The 23,218-nt window shown below is 37.9% G+C and overlaps 1 pseudogene; it reads left to right on the top strand.

The window, feature by feature from the left end:
- The first annotated feature begins 9,079 nt into the window (after window positions 1-9,079).
- Window positions 9,080-12,660, top strand: LOC114385896 (annotated as a pseudogene).
- The last annotated feature ends 10,558 nt before the right edge of the window (window positions 12,661-23,218 follow it).

Below are 23,218 nucleotides of genomic sequence, written 5' to 3'. Positions count from 1 at the left end.
TATAAGTTTTATGTGAAAATAGTTCAAAATTCAAACTTTATCCTTTTTTAGTTTATTATATTTTTATAATCTTATATATTATATTTTAAAATATAATATATAAGATTAAATTTTATTTTTGCTTAAATTAGAATATATATATATATATATATATATATATATATATATATATATATATATATATATATATATATATATATAAGCTTTATTTTTTGCATAAAGACTAGTCAATTTGGTCCTATCATTTGGACCTAATGAAGAAATAGATCCTTTAGGTTTCATTTTCGGGTTATATATGAGCTATTTTCATGTTTATGTACTACTAGCATGAGAGAGATGAAATAAATTTTAGCATACTTTATATTCTGCTTCATCTCATATCTTGTTATTATTTTATATTATCAATAGTTATATGATAGTCAAATTATTAATATTCATCTATTGGCAAAGCAGTTAATAAGCTCTAATTCAATTTAAATTCAATAATATGTAGCGAATGCCGATTTCAATAATTAAGTCATTTATATGTTGTTAACTTTGCTCAACAAGTAATTTCAGAGATGAAAGCATTGACCATTTATATTTAGCTAGTTTTAGAGGTAGCCACATGAAGCATGTGTAGTTTTTGCATTCAATCTCGAGGAACTTTAATGAAAAAATAATAATAACAAACTCACAATCTCTCCATGTCCTTACTTATAATATTAGATAATTACATATGTCAAACAAATAATGTTCTTACTTACCTCCAAATCCTGCCTTTGGTATGGTCTGCCTGCAAGGATGAATTCCTTTCCCCCAAAAACTGATCAGTTTTATAATCTGCCCTGTATATGTGACAAGGTACATATAATAAAACTATGAATTTGCTGGAACAAGATAAACACTTATTGAACAGTGGATGCACTAGCAGTTACATAGTTATTTACAAGCAATAACATCAGACAACAAGTTCAATTGGAATTTGAGGCTATCAAATGGAAGGATTAGTAGTTGTTAAAATAAGAATAATTGAAAAAATAAGCAACAGAGCATATGAGCTCTATTAAGAACCATATTAGTTCACCAAGTGTAAGACTCTTTATTCACCCAAAAAAAAAATAGTGAGACTCTTGAATTATGCATTTTACAACTTTTGAACATACTCCTTCACAGTTCAAAACCAATGACCGAGTTTATAATTTTTTTTGTCAGAATCACAAACTCCTAGTCTCATGCAATTTGGTAAGGACAAAAAGCCTGCGATGCTGATGCATAATCATATAGCTAACTATAAAATATTAATCATAACAAAAATAAACTTTTTTATTCTTACTAACTGGATTTTTATTAATATTCTACGTGTCCATGACCTACTTATACATGTTCCTTAGATAGCATGATAAGAAATATTACCCTAAACTCCAAGATGTTTCATCTATCATAACTAAATTAATTAATTGATTGGTAATAAGTAATGCTTTTTCTTGGGAGGCAAAATATAATACATTAAAAATACAGACTAACCATAGGTTATTTTTTATAAGCCAAGAAAATTTTTTGTACTAAAAACACGCTAACCTTCACAGTTCATATAAGTTGTATGAAATGCTAGAGACAAGTATTACCAATGACTAGACCATCGAATCTTTCTATCCACTTGTCAACTTCAGCAACAACATTGCTTGATATGATTTTCGTGTCGTCTTCCCTAAAACTAATTAGTCTCTCACTAAAATCAAGAACAACCACTCGGTATTTTGAAATGTGTAAACAGAAATATGTAAATTAAGTACATAGAAGTTGTACTTAACACTAAATGATTCTACCAAAATAGGGTGCTCAATTGACTCGGTCAGTAGCTTTTAATGACAGGAGCAATATTTTTCTTTTGCACAAGATACGTGGGACAAATCTGCACCTTGTAAGGCAGGAAAAATAATTAGATAATTTAATTCAACAAGAATAAGTAAAATAACTTCCAAAGAGAGAAAAATAAACTTGAAGGCAGAAGTTTATCGGTGTGTATTATACAATCAGCCAAATTGGTGGAGAATTTAGCACGAGAGAGCAAAGGGTAAATGAAAAAAGAGTTTACACACTAACAATTTTTAAAGCTGATATGGCAGCAAAATATGGGGTTCCACACGACACCCTCCAATAATAGCTATTTTTCTTGATTTGAAACAAAGCGAAGAAAAACACTATATATTTATAATATCTATCCAGCCTTAAACATAAATTTAAATAATACAAGGTTAGTCCTCTACTCCTCTGGAAATAATTAGCAGCATATTACAATAATCAGTACAACACATTTTGAAGCTCATATTACAATAAATAACACTGCTAGATTCACAAACTTCACCATGAATTTAAGAATTTATACTACTTAATTAAGACAAAGAATTATTCACTATTAGAAAATACACTTTCAACATCGGTTATTTAGAACATTCTACATTGATTCTAAAACCGATGTTGAAAGTGCCGATGTTGAATGTATCAATGTTAACATCGGTTTTGTAAAACCGATGTTAACATATATATGACAACATCGGTTCTCTGAATACCCGATGTTAAACACAATGAACAACAACAAAAAAAGTGTACGCATGATGAACGTTGACATCGGTTTTGAAGTAAAACCGATGTTAATATGTTATATTAACATCGGTTTTCTAGAAAAACCGATGTAAATGTAATATATTAACATCGGTTTCCTACGATAACCGATGTTAATATATTCCATTAACATCGGTTTTTCTAGAAAACCGATGTCAACGTTGATGATGCATACACATATTTGGTGTAGTTCTTTGTGTATAACATTGGTTATGTGTAGATAACTGATGTTAATATTCAAATGTTCACATCGGTTATTTATAAATAACCGATGTTAATATACAAGAGTTGACATCGGTTATCTACAGATGACCGATGTTAAAATACAAATGCTGACATCGGTTATACACAAATAACCGATGTTAATATACAAATGTTAACATTGATTTTCTATTACAACCGATGTTAAGGTTCATGTCGATATCGGTTTTTGTAAATAACTGATGTTGTTTATCATATTAACATCGGTTTTTGTTAATAACCGATGTTTTTTTCAAGTATTTTTTTTATATATACTTTCTGTTTTTACAGTAAACCCAAAATTGTACCTGTCAAATGCAATTTCAAGCCCAATTCACAGCAAATAAACATTTTATTCTGCTTTCAAGAAGTTTTAATGATAGTAAACATCAAATAATTGATTTATCATAAAGAACAATCATCAAATGAATTCAATGTTCATATTACATAGAAAATGTCAAAAATGTTAAACCAAAGTTAACTAAAGCTAAAGATAATGTCCCTAAATCCTAGGCCTGATCTCTAACTCGGAGATAAAACTGTGCCCACTGGATCCGCAATGCCTTTAATCTCTCTGGCTCCAATGGTCTAGGATCGTTAAAATACTGCTTGATGAAATAAATCATAATAAGTTAATAATGTAATACAAATTATAAATAAATCGATTTTGTTTGAAATAAAATTACCGCTTCCCAATTATTCTTAAAAGTTCCTAAAATGATGGTGGACATCTAGTGAATCACATAGTAGCCGCACTCAGTACTTCCTTTTTGTCTATTACACTAAATACATAATGAAATTTGGATATTAATTAAACAACTAGTGTACAGACACATAAAGAAATATATATATATAAGTGGAAGTTTTATGTAAATGACGTACCTTGACGACAATCCACCTAGCAGAAGCCTTTGATTTAGGCTGTGGAGCATCATCAAGACCTTTTAAAACACTATTCCAGATGAGTAACAATTAAAAACTGGTGTTGTATGTTGAGGTATTACAATGAAAATGTATTGAAAAGAACACTAACCTATTAATAATCCTCTTAAGGTAGTTGTCTGGCCTGTTATGCAATGAACAAAACCAGACAACTAGGTGTTCCTTGGGCAGGATGACCACCATCTGCCAGTGTCCGCTGCAGTGGAACCTAAAATGGGTTAGTACATTAGTAAACATTAATTAAATTTAGTTATTTTGTGACTTACCCATTTAGGTAGGCTCCAAGATAGACATCGCGTTGTGAACTCTGCATCCAACTCTTTATGTAACTTTCAGACTCAAACTGTGATTGCCCATACCTCTAAATGAACTATGGCTCGAGGAATCCATAAATATCAGAATTCCCCACTCGCATACATGTTTCAGTGAGATGCCTATTTATGTTAAGTCAAAGTTAAATATTTATGAATTGAAAGCAATAACTTAGGTAATTAAAAGTAATATAAAATGACTTACAGAATCCACAACTGTAACACTGATATGCTGCGACATTGACCACCGTGTGCGATTTTGGAGAGGTCTTCGTGCTTTATGTAGAGGGGGAAATCTAGATTAAAGACCCCAAACACGGTGGCATCCCATCTAACCTGATAAGGCCTCAAGAAAAGCTCTGGGATGGTCAATGTCATCAGATAAAGCGGATCATCGACCTCCGGATCGGGCTTTGGAGGTGGTTTTGCCGGAGACACAGCTACCTGTTCATGAAACAAAGTTAAATAGCCTAATATGAGACACGCTTAATGAATTAATTTAAAAAGAAGAAACATATAGTAAGAACAATAAGTACCTGTTGTGATAAAGACTTGACCAAATGTGTCGGCCAAGCAAGGAAGATGTGAAGTGCCTGCCCCACTAAGGAAACCTCATCAGTGGGTACAGGAACTGGAGCATCTGCATCTGTAACCTCCTCCACACTCACCTTTACTTGGCCAAGCAACAAAGGAGTGTTATGAACAACAGTGGATCCCTCATAAACTCTCCCCATGGCAACCAGGCGAGCAGGATCTTCTTCTATGTACAAGCCGCACCTATCAGAGTCACCCGTCTCAAGATCGTTTCCTGAGGGATCAACACAACTCCCCTTTGTGCTCACTCGAGGACCGGAGGGACCAACCAGAGGGTTAGGAGGCACTGCAAGTCCTTGAGATTGCATCTGCGACTGAAGCTGGGACTGCATGTGGCTGAAGGATGCCATGACCTGCCGCGTCACTTTCTTTGTGATGGACTCCTCTAGCTGGTCCCTGATTTGCTAGGTCAGTTGCTGCAATTCATCAGGAGGAGGGAGGAAGAGCTGCGAGATGTCTGTGGAGTCGATCCAAAGTATTTCTTGATGGTGACACCGGCTCCAGCAGTAGGGACACGTCCAGGGTGCTCTGGACGTCCAATAGCAGCGGCGAGAACATTCTGACGTCCATGGGGGACGAAGGATCCCTGTATGGCCTGCTCCTCAAAGGAATCCTGCACAGAAAACACACAGTGGTACATGGCATTCACAAAATATTGAAATATAATTGTAATGGTTAGTTGAAAATGACTTACAATCTTCTCAGCGATTTCCTTTGCGGCCTCAGTCGTCATCTCCCCTGTTTTCTTCGTGCGGACCATCTTCCACTTCACGTGGCGTCTGACCGGGGATGGAGGGTCGATGACGCCATCAACGCTTCCTGATTGTCCAGCTTCCTCCAGCTTCTTCTTCGTCTTCTCAGCCAGGAGCTTCTGCTCCAAATAATCATAGCCCCCACGAGAAAAACGTGGGGGGCAATATTCTGCTTCTGGATGGCCTGTGCCTTCTTACGCACATCCTGAAAAAATTAAACAATAATGTTTGAAATTGATAGAATGAAGTATAACAACATCATGTTTTTTGAAAAACAACTTAAATGGCAAGGAACATACCTCCCAAGAAGGGTCTCTACGAGTCTAGCAAAATTGGGCCCACTTTTCCTTGCTGATGCCGTATTTCTCACAAACAGTGTCCTCGACACCGTCCTGATCGGCTGCAAGGGCCCATTTCCTCGTGAGGTCTGATTTAAACTGCCTCTATCTCTCCCCCACGGTCTACAGTAACTTCCTTTTCGTCCTACTGTCAAAAGCCTCTAGGATATCAAATTCAGCCTGACAACATGAAATAAAGTTTATTTGTTACAACAATGTATTTTTTGGCTATTAATTAAACCAAATCAAATAAGAAAAGAAAAATACCTGAATATCCTCCCAAATCAGGTCCTTCTGAGCAGTAGGGACCTCCTTCCAGTTCTCGTAGGTGACGTCCACTTTATCACGCGCCACAATCCCCAAATATGTTCTTAATTTCTTCCTGTGGGGACCGTCGGCCTTCCCGGTAGCAGGATCAACATGCACCATTGGTCTCTCAGCACCAGGTGATCTAGTGGACAACGATCGTAGAGGTGAGGCTTTGTGTGTCCGCTTCACGGCAGACGGCGAAGCCGATGCGTTCGAAGGAGGAGGAGGAGAAGGAGGAGGAGGAGGAGGGGAGGCAGGTGGAGAACCCATGATCTTTTATACAATAACATACAACAACATACAAAATAGGATTAATCAAAAGAGGATCAGTCATAAGTTTTTTTTTGGAAGGCAAAAGTATAATATTATTAATAAAACATAACAGTACCAGAGGTATTGAGGAGATCAGATACAAGACACCCAAGGTGCCACCTTCCAAAAACGAAATACCCAACAAAACCCCACCACAGAAGGAGACAAGACAAATTAACCAAAGGACTCCGAAAGATTGGTAGACCAATGGTTAAATAAAGTATTGAAACCTTTCTCACTAGCTTTTAACCAAGACCAAGCAAGAAATAAAGCATCATCCATGACTTTGGGAGGGTCAAAAGGGGTGCCCTGAAAGTGATTTAGTTGTGCTTTTTAATTGTGATTTGGGGCAACCATGTTATAAAAAGTCTATTACATGTAATCAACAATCAATGTATGCTTGATGGAATATAAATACTATATCTTCAGAAATACACATGTACATGGCATCCTTAGGACTTCATCCAGCTGATGTTTGTCGCCAGTTTCATCATCCACCACCCTTACCTTCTCTGCCTTCTCACGTTTATTGTTGTTAAACCCATATTTATGCCTTCTTCCCTTCATGTCTTGTTTTATCACAACTTTAGCCAAATTTTCTATCTTCAACACAGTTGAATCTCCTGTCTTATTCTCCAATGACACACTTTGATGGCCTGTATCTTTTTTCTTCATATGTTCTAGTGCTTCAGCTTCAGAATGCATAAAGCAATTTGAACTTTCCAGTCATCACCAAAGGCTTCAGCATCAGCATTGACACTCTCTACCCTCTTTGGTTTATGCTTCTGTGTTGCATGCCGTGCTTCCTCCTTATAATTCTCAGATTTATTAGAGGTCTCACTAGAAGAATCAGCACCAATCCGTGCCTGTTCCTCCTCTACCAGCTCAATATCTTTCATTTCACCTTTGCTTTTGTAAACTACACTATAATTTACAAAACAAAAGTTGAAAGGAAAGATATTGAGCTGGTAGACGAGGAAGAGGCACAGATTGGTGCTGATCGTTCTAGTGCAACCTCTAATAAATCTGAGATTTATAAGGAGGAAGCACGGAATGCAGCACAGAAGCATAAACCAAAGAGGGTGGAGAGTGTCAATGTTGATGCAGAAGCCTTTTGTGATCACTAGAAAATTCAGATTGCTTTATGCATTCTGAAGCTGAAGCACTAGAACATACGAAGAAAAGAGATACAGGCCATCAAAGTGTGTCATTTGAGAATAAGACAGGAGATTCAACTATGCTGAAGATAGGAGATTCGGCTAAAGTTGTGATAAAACAAGACATGAAGGGAAGAAAGCATAAATATGGGTTTAACAACAATAAACGTGAGAAGACAGAGAAGAAAAGGGTGGTGGATGATGAAACTGGCGACAAACATGAGCTGTATGAAGTCCTAAGGATACCATCTAAAAAAATACCGATGCCTCAATTAGAGAAAAATGTAGCTGTCACTTACTTGCTTTGGTGACCTCTGTCTCTGTAGAAAATTACATTAGACGATGTTAATCAATTCTCCTTCATCATGATCATTTCGATTAGCATGAACGTCGTCAGCTTCTTCTTCTCCGACAATGTTAGGAGTAATTTGAGCGATCAAAGGACTAACATAGGTGTCCATGTATGAATCATCATCTTCTACATTAACACCAATTGTTTTTTCCTGTAGAACCACTCACCACCTTTCATCACAAGGGTCTTGCACGTAAAATACTTGTCTAGCTTGTTCTGCCATGATGAAAGGGTCATTGTGGTAACCAAGTTTCTTTAGGTCTACCAACATAAATCCTATATCATCGGTGCGCACACCGGTGTTGCTGTCAACCCATTTACATTTGAAAACACATACCGTAAATTTCACATAGTTAAGCTCCCAAATTTCATCAATGAATTCAAAGTAAGGGATGGAAGCTACACAGGGATTGGCGTCATTGACATTTGAAAAGTGTTGAGATTCAACCCTTAGGGTGACCCCGCTGTTCTGCATTGTACTTTTGTCATCTTGTGCTTTTGTGTAATACTTGTTTATGTCGTATCCTTGCCAGGTTATAACATTTCTTTTAGGCCCATCTGCTAGCTTTCTTAATGTTTCTGAAGCATTCTTATCTGCAAAGATTGTATCTTTAAACCAATCACAGAAAGTCTTGTTATGCTTTTTCAACACCCAATTCTTTGACATTTTCGGATTACTCTGTTTGACTAAAGCTTCATGCTTAACTATGTATGGCAAAACTTCATTACTGTTGTTCAAGACATGCAAGTGAGCTTGTAACAAATCTTCTACACTTGGAGTGATCACATGCAGTCCTCTTGAACCCTTGCCACCCACTCTGTCATCATGCCGAGACTCAGGAAGCCCAACAGGTTTAGCCTTCTCTAAGTATTCTCAACAAAATTCAATGGCTTCTTCTGCAATGTACCTCTCAACAATAGATGCCTCTGGATGATATAGATTCTTTGTATACCCTTTTAAGATCTTCATGTATCGCTCAACCGGGTACATCCACCGTAGATAAATAAGACCACAACATTTGATTTCTCTGACCAGATGCACAATCAAGTGAATAATGATGTCAAAGAAAGCAGGGGGAAAATACATCTCCAACTGGCACAGTATAATTGTGGCCTCATTTTCCAACTCATCAAACTTGACTGGATCAATGACTTTGCTACATATAGCATGGAAGAAAAAGCACAGGTGAGTTATCGCTAACCTGACTTTGTTTGGCAAGATGTCTCGTAAAGCCACGGCTAACAATTGTTGCATAAGCACGTGATAATCATGAGACTTTAACCCTACAAGCTTAAGCTCCTTCAACTGCACAAGGCTCTTAATATTTGAAGAGTATCCTTGTGGAACCTTCACCCGACGAAGACACTGACAAAAACTTATCTTCTCCTTCTTGGACAAAGTATGGCAGGCTGGGGGCAAGTAAATTTTCTTCCCATCAGACCTTGGATGCAACTGTGATCGTATACCTATATCAGCTAGATCTTGATGGGTATTCAAGCCATCCTTCGTCTTGCCTTGAATGTTAAGGAGCGTCCCAATCACACTGTCACAAACATTTTTCTCCACATGCATAACATCAATACAATGTCTAACATCAAGATCACACCAGTACGGAAGATCAAAGAAAATGGACCTCTTCTTCCATATGCAACTCTGACTTTTATCCTTCTTTTGGGTCTTCCCAAATACAGTATTCAGGTGTTGAACTCGCTGATATACTTGCTCACCAGTCAAAGGTATTGGCGAAATATCATGCTCTTGACTTCCATTAAAAGCTTTTTTCAGTCGTCTGTAAGGATGATTGGGTGTTAGAAAGCTGTGATGCCTACTATAGACTGTTTTTCTCCCATGTTTAAGTTGTATGTAACTTGTGTTTTCTTCACAGATGGGGCATGCATGATGTCCCTTAACACTGTAACCGTTGAGATTCCCATATGCTGGAAAGTCATTAATGGTACAAAAAAACATTGCACGTATTTCAAAGGTCTCCTTGCGAAATGCATCAAACACTACAACCCCCTCGTCCCACAACTTTCTCAGATCTTCAACCAACGGACTTAGATAAACATCAATGTCATTTCCTGGCTATCTTAGGCCCGATATCATCATAGACAACATCATGTATTTTCGCTTCATGCACAACCAAGGAGGCAAATTGTAAATTACTAGCAGAACTGGCCATGAACTGTGTTGAGTGCTCAAGGTGCCATATGGATTCATTCCATCACTGGCTAGCCCAAGTCTAAGATTTCTTGGCTCTTTCCCGAAGTTCGGATACAAACCATCAATCTTCTTCCACTGCGAGCAATCAGCCGGATGACGGACCATTCCATCAGAAATCCTTTCATTTGCATGCCATGTAAGGTCTTTTGCGTCATCCTCATTAGAAAAAAGACGCTTAAACCTTGGAATGATTAGAAGATACCACAAAACCTGCGCTGGGGGGCCCTTGTTGGAGTTTTCATCAGAACTACTTTCTTCTTCATCCTTCACTTTGTACCGTGAAGTCCCACAGATAGGGCATTTGGACATTTCTTGGAATTCATGCCTGTACAGTATGCAATCATTGGGGCAAGCATGAATCTTCTGATACTCCATACCCATCGGACACAATATCTTTTTTGCCTTATAGTAACTTTTAGGCAATGTGTTGTCCTCTGGAAGCAGATTGTGCACTACCTCAAGCAGTGATGTGAAACTTTTGTCACTCCACCCATACCTAGCCTTCACATTAACCAGACTTAACACAGCAGACAACAGGGTTAAGGAATTCTTGCACCCTGTATACAATGGCTTCTTAGAATCACTCTGCAATCCTTCATACACAGGGGCGTGTGCTTGCTAGAAAGACTCTTGTCCAAAGTCACGAATCATGCCCTCTAACCGATCTCCCATTTCTACATCAAACGGTTTAGATTGGGACCCACTTTGCATGTCTGTGACTTCACCATGCCATATCCACATTGTGTAATTCTTCTTAATCCCATCACACAATAGATGGTCCCGTATGTCATCGAGTAATTGTCGTCTTCCATTCAAACAGTTGATGCAAGGACAATAATATTTTCCTTATTCATTCGGTCGACCTCTTTCTGAAGCAAATTTCAAGAACTGTTCGACGCCATCCTTATATTCTGGGCTCATGCGACTTTCATTCATCCAACTTCGATCCATCTAAGCAATTCCATGCATGAAAATCTCACTTTTTTATTTATAGGTGTGGCCCTATCCCATTTAGGAAAACAGTCTTTTAAGTTAGCTTCAAACGTCAGGGTTATCATTATTTACAAAAATTTGACTAAATTTCGGCAGCATTTCGCATTGGTCTCCAAGTACACGACATGACATCGGTCAAATGAATTTCACGATAATCAAGTATGCACTCGGAGAACAACTTGAAATGCATTGAACCAAAATTTAATCAAATTAATGAAAATAATAATAACCTTCACGAATGAATCTAACATAAAAATACCAGTCTCCCCAAACTGTCCAAACGGACAATTCAAGACTAAATACAATGACTAATGCAAACTGTCTGCAAGAGTCATTGCATTCAGTCTCAAACGGGAATCTAAGGTTCACTCACCATGAACAACAATTGTTTATATAGCAAATTACATTGATCACATACAAGAACATACAAAAGGTAAAATTCAATTACAGACAAATATAGACATCAACAGTTGTTTATGTAACTAATTTCAAATGTTGGGTTTCAAGGGTGCTTATGCTTTATTATTGTAGTTGGGTATATGTGTGTATGTTTGTGTGTGTGTGTGTGTGTGTGTGTGTGTGTGTGTGTGTGTGTGTGTGTGTGTGTGTGTGTGTGTGTATCATGAGGGTCTATGTGTATCATGAGTACCAATGCTGTGTTAGCCATTCTTTGCAGATCAGCCAACAAACTGCAGATATATCTGCAAAGAATGGGAAATTGGGATTGAAATTGATACCAATGTGAAGAGAGAAGAGGTGGAAAAGCTGGTCAATGACTTCATGGCGGGAGAGAAAGGAAACAAAATGAGACAAAAGATCGTGGAGTTGAAGAAGAAGGCAGAGGAAGCCACTACACCCAGTGGTTGTTCATTCATGAACTTGGACTTCATTAAGGAGGTGTTGCTTAATTAGATAAACCAAAAAAGTTTCTTCTAGAAATCAAAATTCTCCTTTCTTGCCTTGAGATAGAAAGCCAAAACAATTATTGGATTTTGCCCTTAACATCTTAGCATCAGATTCTTGCTCCTTTTTTGTTCCTTTTGATGTGGTCCTAAAACATCATAATGATCCTCTTCTCATTATTTCAGGAACCAATCAAGGCTGCAGAGAAATCTCGTGTACCTAGCTGCAATAGCTGATTCTCAACCACAACCATCTCCATTGGCTGGTCAGGTACATCATACTCTTGGGGATATCACTGCAACAGCCTTTCTCAGTGCTTCAACAGCAGCAAGGCATGCACAACCAACTTGGCATGAGTTCCAGTGGAAGTCAAGGCCTCCACATGCTGCAAAGTGAAGCCACTAATGTTGGAGGCAATGTAACCATAGGAACCGGAGGAGGGTTTCCGGACTTTGTACGCATCGGTAGTGGCAAGCAAGATATTGGAATCTCTAGTGAAGGCAGAAGAGGAAACTCTAGTGGCCACTCTGGTGATGGTGGTGAGACACTTAATTACCTGAAAGCTGCTGGTGATGGAAACTGAACTAGCTAGGGAGAATGGTAAAAGTTTCCTTGGCCCTTAGCCGTTTATTGAGTTAATTAGGAGAATTAGGCAGTGGAGATTAAGTAGGGAAGGGAAGGAGGAAAGGGAAAAGTTGCTGCTTAGATATCTTGTTCGTTAATCTTATGCTAAAGGCAAACTGCCTTAACGTTTCTATAGTACTAGTATTTTCTGTGTGCGGTTGTGTGTGTGTGTGTGTGTGTGTGTGGCTGTGTGTGTGTGTGTATGTGGGTGGGGGTGTGTTTTTGTGTGGGTGTGTGTGTGTTTCTATGTGTGTGCGTGTGTGTGGCTGTGTGTGTGTGTGGGTGTGGGTGTGTGTGTGTGTGTGTGTATGTGTGTGTGGGTGTGGGTGTGGGTATGTGTGTGTGTTTCCGTGTGTGTGTGTGTGTGTGTATTGTTGGATCGAGTGGCCTCAGAATAATTAAGAAGGGGGGTTGAATTAATTATTCATAAACCTTTACTAATTCAAAGTTTACTCTTCTAAGGCTTTTACTTATGTTATTAAGAGAATAAGGAGTAGAAGAGAAACTTAACAGAAAGTAAAAGCAGAAATTAAATGCACAGCGGAAAGTAAAAGAGTAGGGAAGAAGGAGACAAACACACAAGAGTTTTTATACTGGTTCGGCAACAACCCGTGCCTACACCCAGTCCCCAAGCGACCTGCAGTCCTTGAGATTTCTTTCAACCTTGTAAAAATCCTTTTACAAGCAAAGATCCACAAGGGATGTACCCTCCCTTGTTCTCTTTGAACCTAGTGGATGTACCCTCCACTAGAACTGATCCACAAGAGATGTACCCTCTCTTGTTCTCAGTCAAACCCAAGTAGATGTACCCTCTACTTGTACCACAAAGGATGTACCCTCCAATGTGTTAAGACAAAGATCTCAGGTCGTTAAACCTTTGATACTTTGTGAATGGGGATACAAAAGAATTCTTAGGCGGTTAGTCCTTTGAACACTTTTGTATTAGGGAATGGGAAGAATCAAAAGAATTCTCAAACTGTGTCGTTTTGAATTCTTTGACAAGGGAAAAGGGAGACACAAAAGAATTCAGGCGATTAGTCCTTTGTTCTTTTGGAAAAGGGAGAAGAGAGACACAAAAAGAATTCAGGTGGTTAGTCCTTGGCGAATTCTTTTTGGCAAAGGGCGAAGAGAATGAAAAGATGAATAGCACAAGTTTTCAAGGTTTAGAAAACCAGAAAACTTCAGAAAGCTTTTAGTACAAAGAAGAAGAAGAAGTTCAAAGAGATTCAAGGCTTGTAAAGGATTGTAAGAGATTGATTGGAAAAGTATTCAAGATTGAAAGAATGAATTTTTTTTAAAATTCAAAACAAAGCCTTGCTTTTATAGACTCTTCATGTCTAGTCAAGAAGACCATTTAGAAGAGTTATAACTTTTAGAAAAACTTAAAACCAATTTGAAAAAGTCAAAAACCATTTGAAGAGTTACATCTTTTGATTTATTAAGAAACAGTCACTGGTAATCGATTACCAAATTAGTGTAATCGATTACACAAAGCTTTTATGTGAAAGGATGTGACTCTTCACATTTGAATTTGAATTTCAACGTTCAAAGGCACTGGTAATCGATTACCAAAACATTGTAATTGATTACAACTTTTTGAAATTCATTGGAACATTGTAAATTCAATTTGAAAACTTTTTCAAATCCATTTTGCTACTGGTAATCGATTACAACAATATGGTAATCGATTACCAGAGAGTAAAAACTCTTTGGTAAACATGTTTTGAGAAAAACCATGTGCTATTCAATTTTTGAGAAAAACCTTTTCATACTTATCTTGATTAAGCCTTCTCTTGATTCTTGAGATCTTGAACCTTGAATCTTGATTCTTGACTCTAAACTTTCTTCTTGAGTCTTGAATTCTTCTTGATTCTTATCTTGAACTCTTGAATTGTTCTTGATTCACTTGAGTCGTTCTTTGATTGATCTTTGAGCTTTTTGTCATCACCTTTGTCATCATATTTTGTTATCATCATTGTTATCATCAAAACACCTTTGATTCTCCATGAAGCTTTGCTTCTACATGTATGTGTGTGTTTGTTTCTGTGTGTGTGGCTGTGTGTGTGTTTCTGTGTGTGTGTGTGTGTGTGTGTGTGTGTGTGTGTGTGTGTGTGTGTATGTATGTATGTGGGTGTGGGTGTGTGTGTGGATGTGTATGTGTGTGTGTGTGTGTTTCTGTGTGTGTTGAAGAATTGGTTTGGGATGATTTTTTGGGGGAGATGAGTTTCTTGGTGATGCTGCGATGCACTGTGTGTTTGCATAGGATACTGTCTTCCATTGTGTTCCTTATTCTAATGACTGTGCCGCGAAGCAAAATAGGGAATGAAAAAAGAGAATCGTGAAGGGGAAGGTTAAACCGAAATCTTCCAAAAGGTTAAAAAAAGAAGAAAGATAGAAAGAAATATTAAGACATGGTCGGGACTGATGATAGGAATAAAGAGAAAATAACCACTTTTGACATCATGGGGGTGTGTGAGAGAAAGAAAAAGAAAAAAGGGAATTATTCAGATGATGTTGATTCCAATAGTGTTGAGAAGGTAGTAGCTATGTAGGAGAGGAGACTTTCGTTGAAACTTCTGCTTGCTGCCTTGAATGGAAAGGATTCTGCAGTAGTTATGTGCAGATTTTGCAGGCTCATGGGTACTACCACTGCTGAGTTGTTGTTGAATCGGTAAAGAAGAACAAGAGTTCAGTTTATGCTAATAAGTCCCTAACACTGATTTCCATGTTTTATAGGTTTAAGGATACTTGGGTGTGGGGAGTTGCATGTAATGGGATCTTCTCTACCAAAAGTTCAATAAAAAAACATATATATAGATAATACAAGAGAGAGAGAGAAGGGCAGTGGCAGTCACAACATATATATAGAGAAGGGCAGTAGATAAAATTACAAAAACATTCAACACTAACAATGAACAAGTTTTGAGAGTTAAAATCACAGTAAATACTTCAAAAATATCAGTCCAATGAAAGAAAGGTCATGTAGAGAGGCATGAACATATCAGTCCAATGAAAGAAAGGTCATGTAGATAGGCATAGCATAAGTTACAAATATACCAGTAATGCATACAACAACAATTTCAAATTAGTTTTCAAATCAAAGATATAAATACCTGAGTTCGAGGCTTCAACACAATTGACTTTCTAGCAATGACCGCAGGACCAGTTTGAATTTTCAAACAACAATTACCACATGATCAACAATGGCTAAAATCGCTCCTAATGGAATCTGAAAAAAGTATGGCAGCATAATTTAGTGTTTAGCAAATTAAATAAAAAAAAGGCTAAATGACATTATAAATAATATATTTGATTTTGTCCTGCATACATTTCCTTCCCTTTATCTAGTTTGGACTCTTATACTCAAATTACTTGCTGACTTTCTTCTATATTCACTCTTGCATTTGTGGGAGCTTGTGATTATGCTTAGTCATGTTAATTTATTCTATATTCACTCTTGCTTGTGGCTAATATTTATGCCCCCTGTGATTTAGAAGGTAAAAGACAACTATGGTAGTCTTTGAGTACAAGGAAGCTTCAATCTCAAGTGGACTGTTGGTGTCTTGTAGGGGATTTTAATTGTATTAGACATCCCTCTGAGAGAATGGGTAGCAATCACAGTAATTCAGACTCTCAGAATTATGGACTGGTGGCTAAAGGATAAAGGGTTCCAGAATTTGGTGAAACTTGAATGGGGTAATTATCACCCTCAGGGATGGGGGGTTTAGTTCTGAAACAGAAAATCAAGTTCATCAAACAGAGAATAAGGCAGTGGAGTATATCTCAGGGTCATATCAGTACTAGAAAAGTCCTTAACCTAAAGAGGGAGCTGAATGCTTTGGAGGATGGTCTCACCAACAGAATTTTATCTCAAGATGAAGTCAAAATTAAGAAATCACTCCAGGAACAACTCTGGAATGCAGCCTATGCAGTTGAATATATGTTGAGACAAAAGGCTAGAGTGAGGTGGTTAAAAGAAAGGGATAGCAACTCCAATTATTTCCACAGATTGATCAACCATAGAAGGAGACAAAATGCTATTCAAGGGCTCTTCATAAATGGCGTGTGGATGCATGATCCTAGCAGTGTTAAAAATGCAGCTCTTCACTATTTCAAAAGTAGATTTGTTGAGGAGAATACTAGTAGGCCAACCCTAGATGGTGTACAGTTCCCTTCTCTTCCTCAAAGAGAAAAGGAAAGTCTTATAGCTAGATTTTTAGAAGTGGAGATTAAATCAGCTGTGTGAGATTGTGGTGGGGATAAAAGTCCTGGTCCGGATGGACTAAATTTCAACTTCATTAAGCTTTTTTGGGAGACTTTGAAACCTGACTTTATAAGGTTCATGGATGAGTTTTACATTAATGGCTCATTTCCAAAAGGCAGCAATGCATCGTTTATAGCTCTCATCCCAAAGATCAAAGACCCTCAATCTCTTAATGACTATAGACCCATATCTCTCATATGATGTGTCTATAAAATTGTGGCCAAAATTCTGGCTAAAAGGTTGGCCCTCGTGCTGCCTCATCTTATTGATGAAAGGCAAACAACGTTTATGAAGGGGAAGCACATTCTCCATGGTGTATTGATTGCCAATGAAGTTATAGCAGAGGCCAAATTAAGGAAAAAAACCTTGCATGGTCTTCAAAGTGGATTTTGAAAAGGCATATGACTCGGTTTCTTGGGGTTTTCTAGATTATATGTTGATGAGGATGGGCTTTTGTGAAAGATGGAGGAAATGGATTAATGTATGTATGTCTTCAGCAACAATATCCATTTTAATTAATGGATGTCCTTCTCAGGAATTTGTCCCTAAGAGAGGCTTAAGGCCAGGTGATCCCCTTGCACCTTTGCTATTCAATATAGTAGTGGAAGGCCTTACCGGGTTGATGAGATCAGCAGTAGCAAAAAATATCTTTAGCAACTATCAAGTGGGAAAGAAAAAAAAGGAAGTTAATATACAGTATTATGCAGATGACACCTTGCTCTTTGGGGCTGCCACTAATGATAATGTTAGAGTTTTAAAGTGTATCCTGTGATGCTTTGAATTGGTTTCTGGTCTAAAGATAAACTACAATAAAAGCCAATTCGGGTGTCTGGGTAAATCTGAAGGCTGGTGTAGGGAGGCAACTTTTTCTCTCAACTACAGTCAGTTGGAATTTCCCTTTTCTTACCTTGGAATTCTTGTAGGGGTGAGCTCTAAATGCAGGTTTGTGTGGCAGCCTATTATTAGCAAGTTTGAGGCCAAACTTGCAAGATGGAAGCAAAGAAATCTATCAATGGGGGGTAGAATAACCCTCATTAATTCAGTCTTAACAGCCTTACCCATCTATTTGTTGTCCTTCTTCAAGATTCCTAAACATGTGGTGCAAAAGATTGTATCTATTCAAAGGAATTTCTTATGGGGAAGTCACCAAGACTCCAACAAGATCCCTTGGGGAGGCCTCATTTGCACATGAATCACTCTTGAGGCAAAAATCAAGGATCAAATGGCTCAGGGAAGGTGACAGTAACATAGGCTTCTTTCATAAATCCATAAATTTCAAAAGACATTATAATGCAATTCAAGGAATATTCATTGAAAGTATATGGGTTCAGCAACCAAAATTGGTTAAGGAAGAAGCTGTAAAATTCTTTGCTGCCAGATTCACAGAGGAAAAGCTTGACAGACCTACCTTGGATCGGGTACAATTTAATATCATTGCCCACACACAAAGGGAGGAGCTGACTTCCCCATTTACAAATCTTGAACTCAAGAATGCTGTGTGGAGTTGTGGTGGAGACAAATGTCCTGGGCCGGATGGATTCAATTTTAATTTCATAAAGGAGTTTTGGGGGGTTCTAAAACCAGATTTCAGGAGGTTTGTGGATGAGTTTCATGTCAATGGAAGCTTTCCTAAGGGCAATAATGCATCCTTTCTGGCCTTAATTCCTAAAATAAACCATCCACAGTCATTTAATGAATACAGACCCATCTCCCTCATTGGCTGTATGTATAAGATAATAGCCAAATTACTGGCCAACAGGCTAAGAAAAGTGATGCCTGGCCTCATTGATGAGAGACAACCAGCCTTCATAAAGGATATATAGACACATTCTTCATGGAACGTTGATACTTAATGAGGTAATAAAGGAAGCTAAAAGATGTAAGAAGCTAGCTCTGGTGTTCAAGGTGGATTTTGAAAAGGCCTATGATTCTGTTTCATGGTCATTTCTGGACTATATGCTGGACAGGATGGGGTTTTGCCTCAAATGGAGAAAATGGATCAATGCATGTAATCAATCAGCCATTATATCAATCTTAATAAATGGCAGCCCCACAAAGGAATTTGTTCCCACTAGAGGTTTGAGGCAAGGGGACCCCTTAGCCCCTTTACTTTTTAATATTGTGGCAAAAGGCTTGACTGGTATGATGAGGACAGCTTTAATCAAAGGTTTATACAGAAGTTATCCAGTAGGAAAACAGAAGGTGTCAGTAAACATTATGCAATATGCAGATGATACTGTCTTTGTGGGAGAAGCCTTATGGGATAATGTAATTGTGCTGAAGGCCATGCTTAGGGGCTTTGCAATGGCATCTGGGTTGAAGATTAATTTTTCAAAAAGCAATGTGGGAATATTTGGAGATGATATTAACTGGGTACATGATGCAACTCATTTTCTCAAGTGTAGGCAGATGGAGACTCCTTTTCATTATTTGGGGATTCCTATAGGGGCTAAGCCTTCTAGTTGCTTGGTGTGGGAACCACTGATTAAAAAATTTGAAGCAAAACTATCTAAGTGGAACCAGAAATTCCTATCAATGGCAGGGAAGGTTACTTTGATAAATTCATTACTAACTGCTCTACCAATATATCTCCTATCTTTTTTTAAAATTCTTCAAAAAGTAGTTCAGAAAGTGATCTCTTTACAAAGGAATTTTTTGTGGGGGGGGGGGGGGGGGGGGGGTTCTCAAGATCTCAAGAAAATTGCGTGGGTGAAGTGGGAGGGCATTTGCCTCCCTAAGGAGGTTGGGGGACTTGGGATTAAGGATATTACTAGATTTAATGCAGCTTTGTTGGGAACATGGATATGGGCTTTATCCTCTAATCAAAACCAGCTATGGGCTCAAATTCTAACATCCAAACATGGATATGGGCTTTATCCTCTCATCTCAAAAATTTCAGATAGTGGCAAGCATGGGATCCTTTTGTGAATCTGGGTGGGAATGGAGCTTTTCTTGGAGGCGCAATCTGTTTGATAATGAAATGGGAAGAGCCTCAGAGTTTATTGATCAAACTGCTACAATTAGTCCATCTGCAAGTTTGAAAGACTCTTGGGTGTGGGGAGCTGACCCTAAAGGAATTTTCTCTACCAATTCTGCCTATCTTTGTGTCAAAGCTGAACATCTTGATGAAGATCAGTGTCTTGGTTTCCAGCACCTATGGAACATCAAAATCCCTCCTAGAGCTTTAGTTTTTGCTTCGAGACTTCTATGGGACAGATTGCCCACTAAGGATAATTTAATTAGGAGGCATGTTACCATTGAAAATTATCTTTGCCCCTTTTGTCAAAACAAAGTTGAATCTGCCTCTCATTTGTTCTTCTTGTGTCATAAAGTTATGCCTCTATGGTGGGAATTTAATTCGTGGGTTAAGGAACCTAGAGTGTTCCATTTCAGGCCTATGGATAATTTCCTTCAGCACTCTCCCATGGCAGGATTAAAGGATACCAACACAAGGTGGAAAATTTGGTGGATAGCAGCTACAACATCAATATGGAAGCTCAGAAATGACATTATCTTCAACAATCATCCTTTTGTCATGTCGAAGCTGGTGGATAATACTATTTTCCTCTCTTGGTCCTGGATGAGGGGGTGGGAAAAGGATTTTAATGTTCCTTTTCACCAATGGTCCTCATCTATGGCTTTGGCTTTTAAGTAGTGTTTGTGTTGTTGGGCTGGGATGTATTGTTTCTGTTGGGTTGATGGATAGTTTTAATTGCCTTTCTATTCCAGGAGATCTTACCTCCTGTGGCTTCTTGTAGTACTTCTGGTACGATGTAACTTCTATTATATATTTAATATAATTTTGGCCGTTCAAAAAAAAAAGAAATAGCCATAGAGGGGGATAAGGAGAAGGATTTGCCTCTTGAGGTAATTCTGCCTCACAGCAGCAATTCGAATATAAAGAAGAAAAGCAGGGTCAATGTTCCCTTTGGTCAATATGACTTAAAGGTAGCAAGTGAGGAAGTGGGCCAGCGGATAAGTGGCCTAACTCATTCTGCCACAAAGGTTTATGTGAGAAGAAAGAAGGTGTTGAGAAGTAATGGAAAGGCCCAACAGTTTAAGGAACCAGCTGTGGACTCAAACTCAGTTTCTAAAACTGATTCCATGCCTTCAATACAACAGGACCCAATAGAGCTGCAATGTGCTCTTTTAAAGGAAATGGACTTGACTTATGGGGAAGATGCTAATAAGGTTAAGGGGCTTATATTGGATATGGAAAATAGAGATGATATGATGGCAGCTGAGAGGGGAATTAAAAAACATCAATAGAGCTGCATATGTATTAAAAGAAAAAATCAAAAGGTTGAAGTGCAGATTAAAGATATGGAACAAGGAAGAATATGGGGATAGCTTTAAAAAAGTCCAGCACTTGGAAGTGGAGCTTAATAAATTAGAGGAGGACACATTGCATAGACAGATGATTGATTTGGAAATTTCAAGAAGAAAGAAGCTGCAGGAAGATTTGTGGGTGGCTGCCCAGGCCCATGAAGCATTGCTAAGGCACAAATCTAGATCAAGATGGTTAAAGGAGGGAGACTACAACACTAGATTTTTCCATATCAGGGTGAATGCAAATAGAAATACAAATTGCATCAAAGGACTACTCATTGAAGGTGAATGGACAGATGAACCTAATAAGGTGAAGGAAGAAATCAGAACCTTCTTCTCCAACAAATTCCAAGAAGCAGATTTTCAGAGACCTAAGATTGATGGTATCAGTTTCAAAACCATAGACCAACAGCAGAATTCCATGCTTGTGGCCCCTTTTCAGGAGATTGAAATTCAGAATGCTGTTTGGGAATGTGGCAATGACAAGAGCCCAAGTCCTGATGGCATTAATTTCTAGCATAGACCAAAAAGTTTTTTCAAGCATTGTGTTGTTACAAATTACAAATAAAGTATTAGGGATGACAGGGGTATTCTATAATACCTGTAACCACTTAATTTTAGACACTGGAAGACAAAGATATGACAATCTTTTCCAATGAAAGCAAATCATTCAATTAATATGAACATCACTAAATTTTTATAGAAAAAAATGAAGAAAAGTATACTAATTCATTTTCACTCTATGCTAGAAATCTACCAAAACATGCACCCAAAATTTGGTTGAAAACAAAAATCCAGGCCTCCAAACAACAAAAATTGGATACAAACTTAAACCAACAAAAACTGGATACAAAAAGAACACTGTACTTACCTAGGATCAGCTCCAGACAAGGATAGATAAACCCACCCAGTTGGCTTCACGAGTTCCACAGTCTTAATCTCCTAAAAATGTTCCCAAAGTCAACACCAAATAATTAAGCATAATCATCCCAATCAAACCCAAACCAATAAAATAAAAATTTACCTTCAAGTTGTGAAAACCATCACCAGCACGGATGGAAACTTTGTTCGGTGTGTAACTCTCGTGAAGCTTGAAAACCACGTAAAGCACAATCAACTGCCACAAAAAAATGAAACCCCACATTACAATTCTTATTGATACTTTTATATGGTTAGCCAAGTGGACAAAATGACCCAATAATTTGATAAGAACCTTCGGACAATGCCACCACACTGATTAAGAACTTACTAAGAAGAGCAACATACTAAGGTAGAGCTCATACCTTGTTAACTGGCAGCGTAGAAAGCTTTGAGCTTTGAGCACCCACGACTGTTCCAAGAGCAGTGTAGGGTTTTCTTCGACCCACAGTTCCAACAGCAGTGTAGGGTTTTCTTCGACTTTTCTTCGATAGGAGGTTCTGTGGGTTCCAGCAAGCGGTTTCCGACAGTATTGAAATGAATGTGGGGCAATGTGGGTGTCGACCGAGTGGTTTCCGGCAGATTTTAAGTGGGAGGAGAAAGAGAAGAGAGAGTGCAGCAGGGTTTTCGAGCGCGTGAGTTGTGAAATTTCAACACGTTTTAACTTATTAACATAACAACATCAACATCGGTTTTTTAAGGATAACCAATGTTAGGATGAATCTGTTAACATCGGTTTTCTAAAAACCGATGTTAACATCAACAAGGTAACATCGGTTTCTCAAAAAACTGATGTTCAGTTCAACTCCTTAACATCGGTTTTGTCAAAACCGATGTTAATACTATGAAGTTAACATCGGTTTTTACAAAACCGATGTTAACATATTCATCTTAACATCATGTTAACATCGATTATTTAAATAACCGATGTTAACATTAAGTAGTTAACATCGGTTTTTATAAAACCGATGTAAGTAACTCCATTTATTTACAAAAATGCCACCGCCCTTTCGTTAACATCAGTTTTTGCAATAACCGATGTTAATTGACCG

Source organism: Glycine soja, chromosome 15 (genome assembly GCF_004193775.1).
Source record: "Glycine soja cultivar W05 chromosome 15, ASM419377v2, whole genome shotgun sequence".
Classification (NCBI taxonomy): domain Eukaryota; kingdom Viridiplantae; phylum Streptophyta; class Magnoliopsida; order Fabales; family Fabaceae; genus Glycine; species Glycine soja.
The sequence above is the reverse complement of the archived record's forward strand: the minus strand, read 5'-3'. Positions and strand labels throughout refer to the sequence as shown.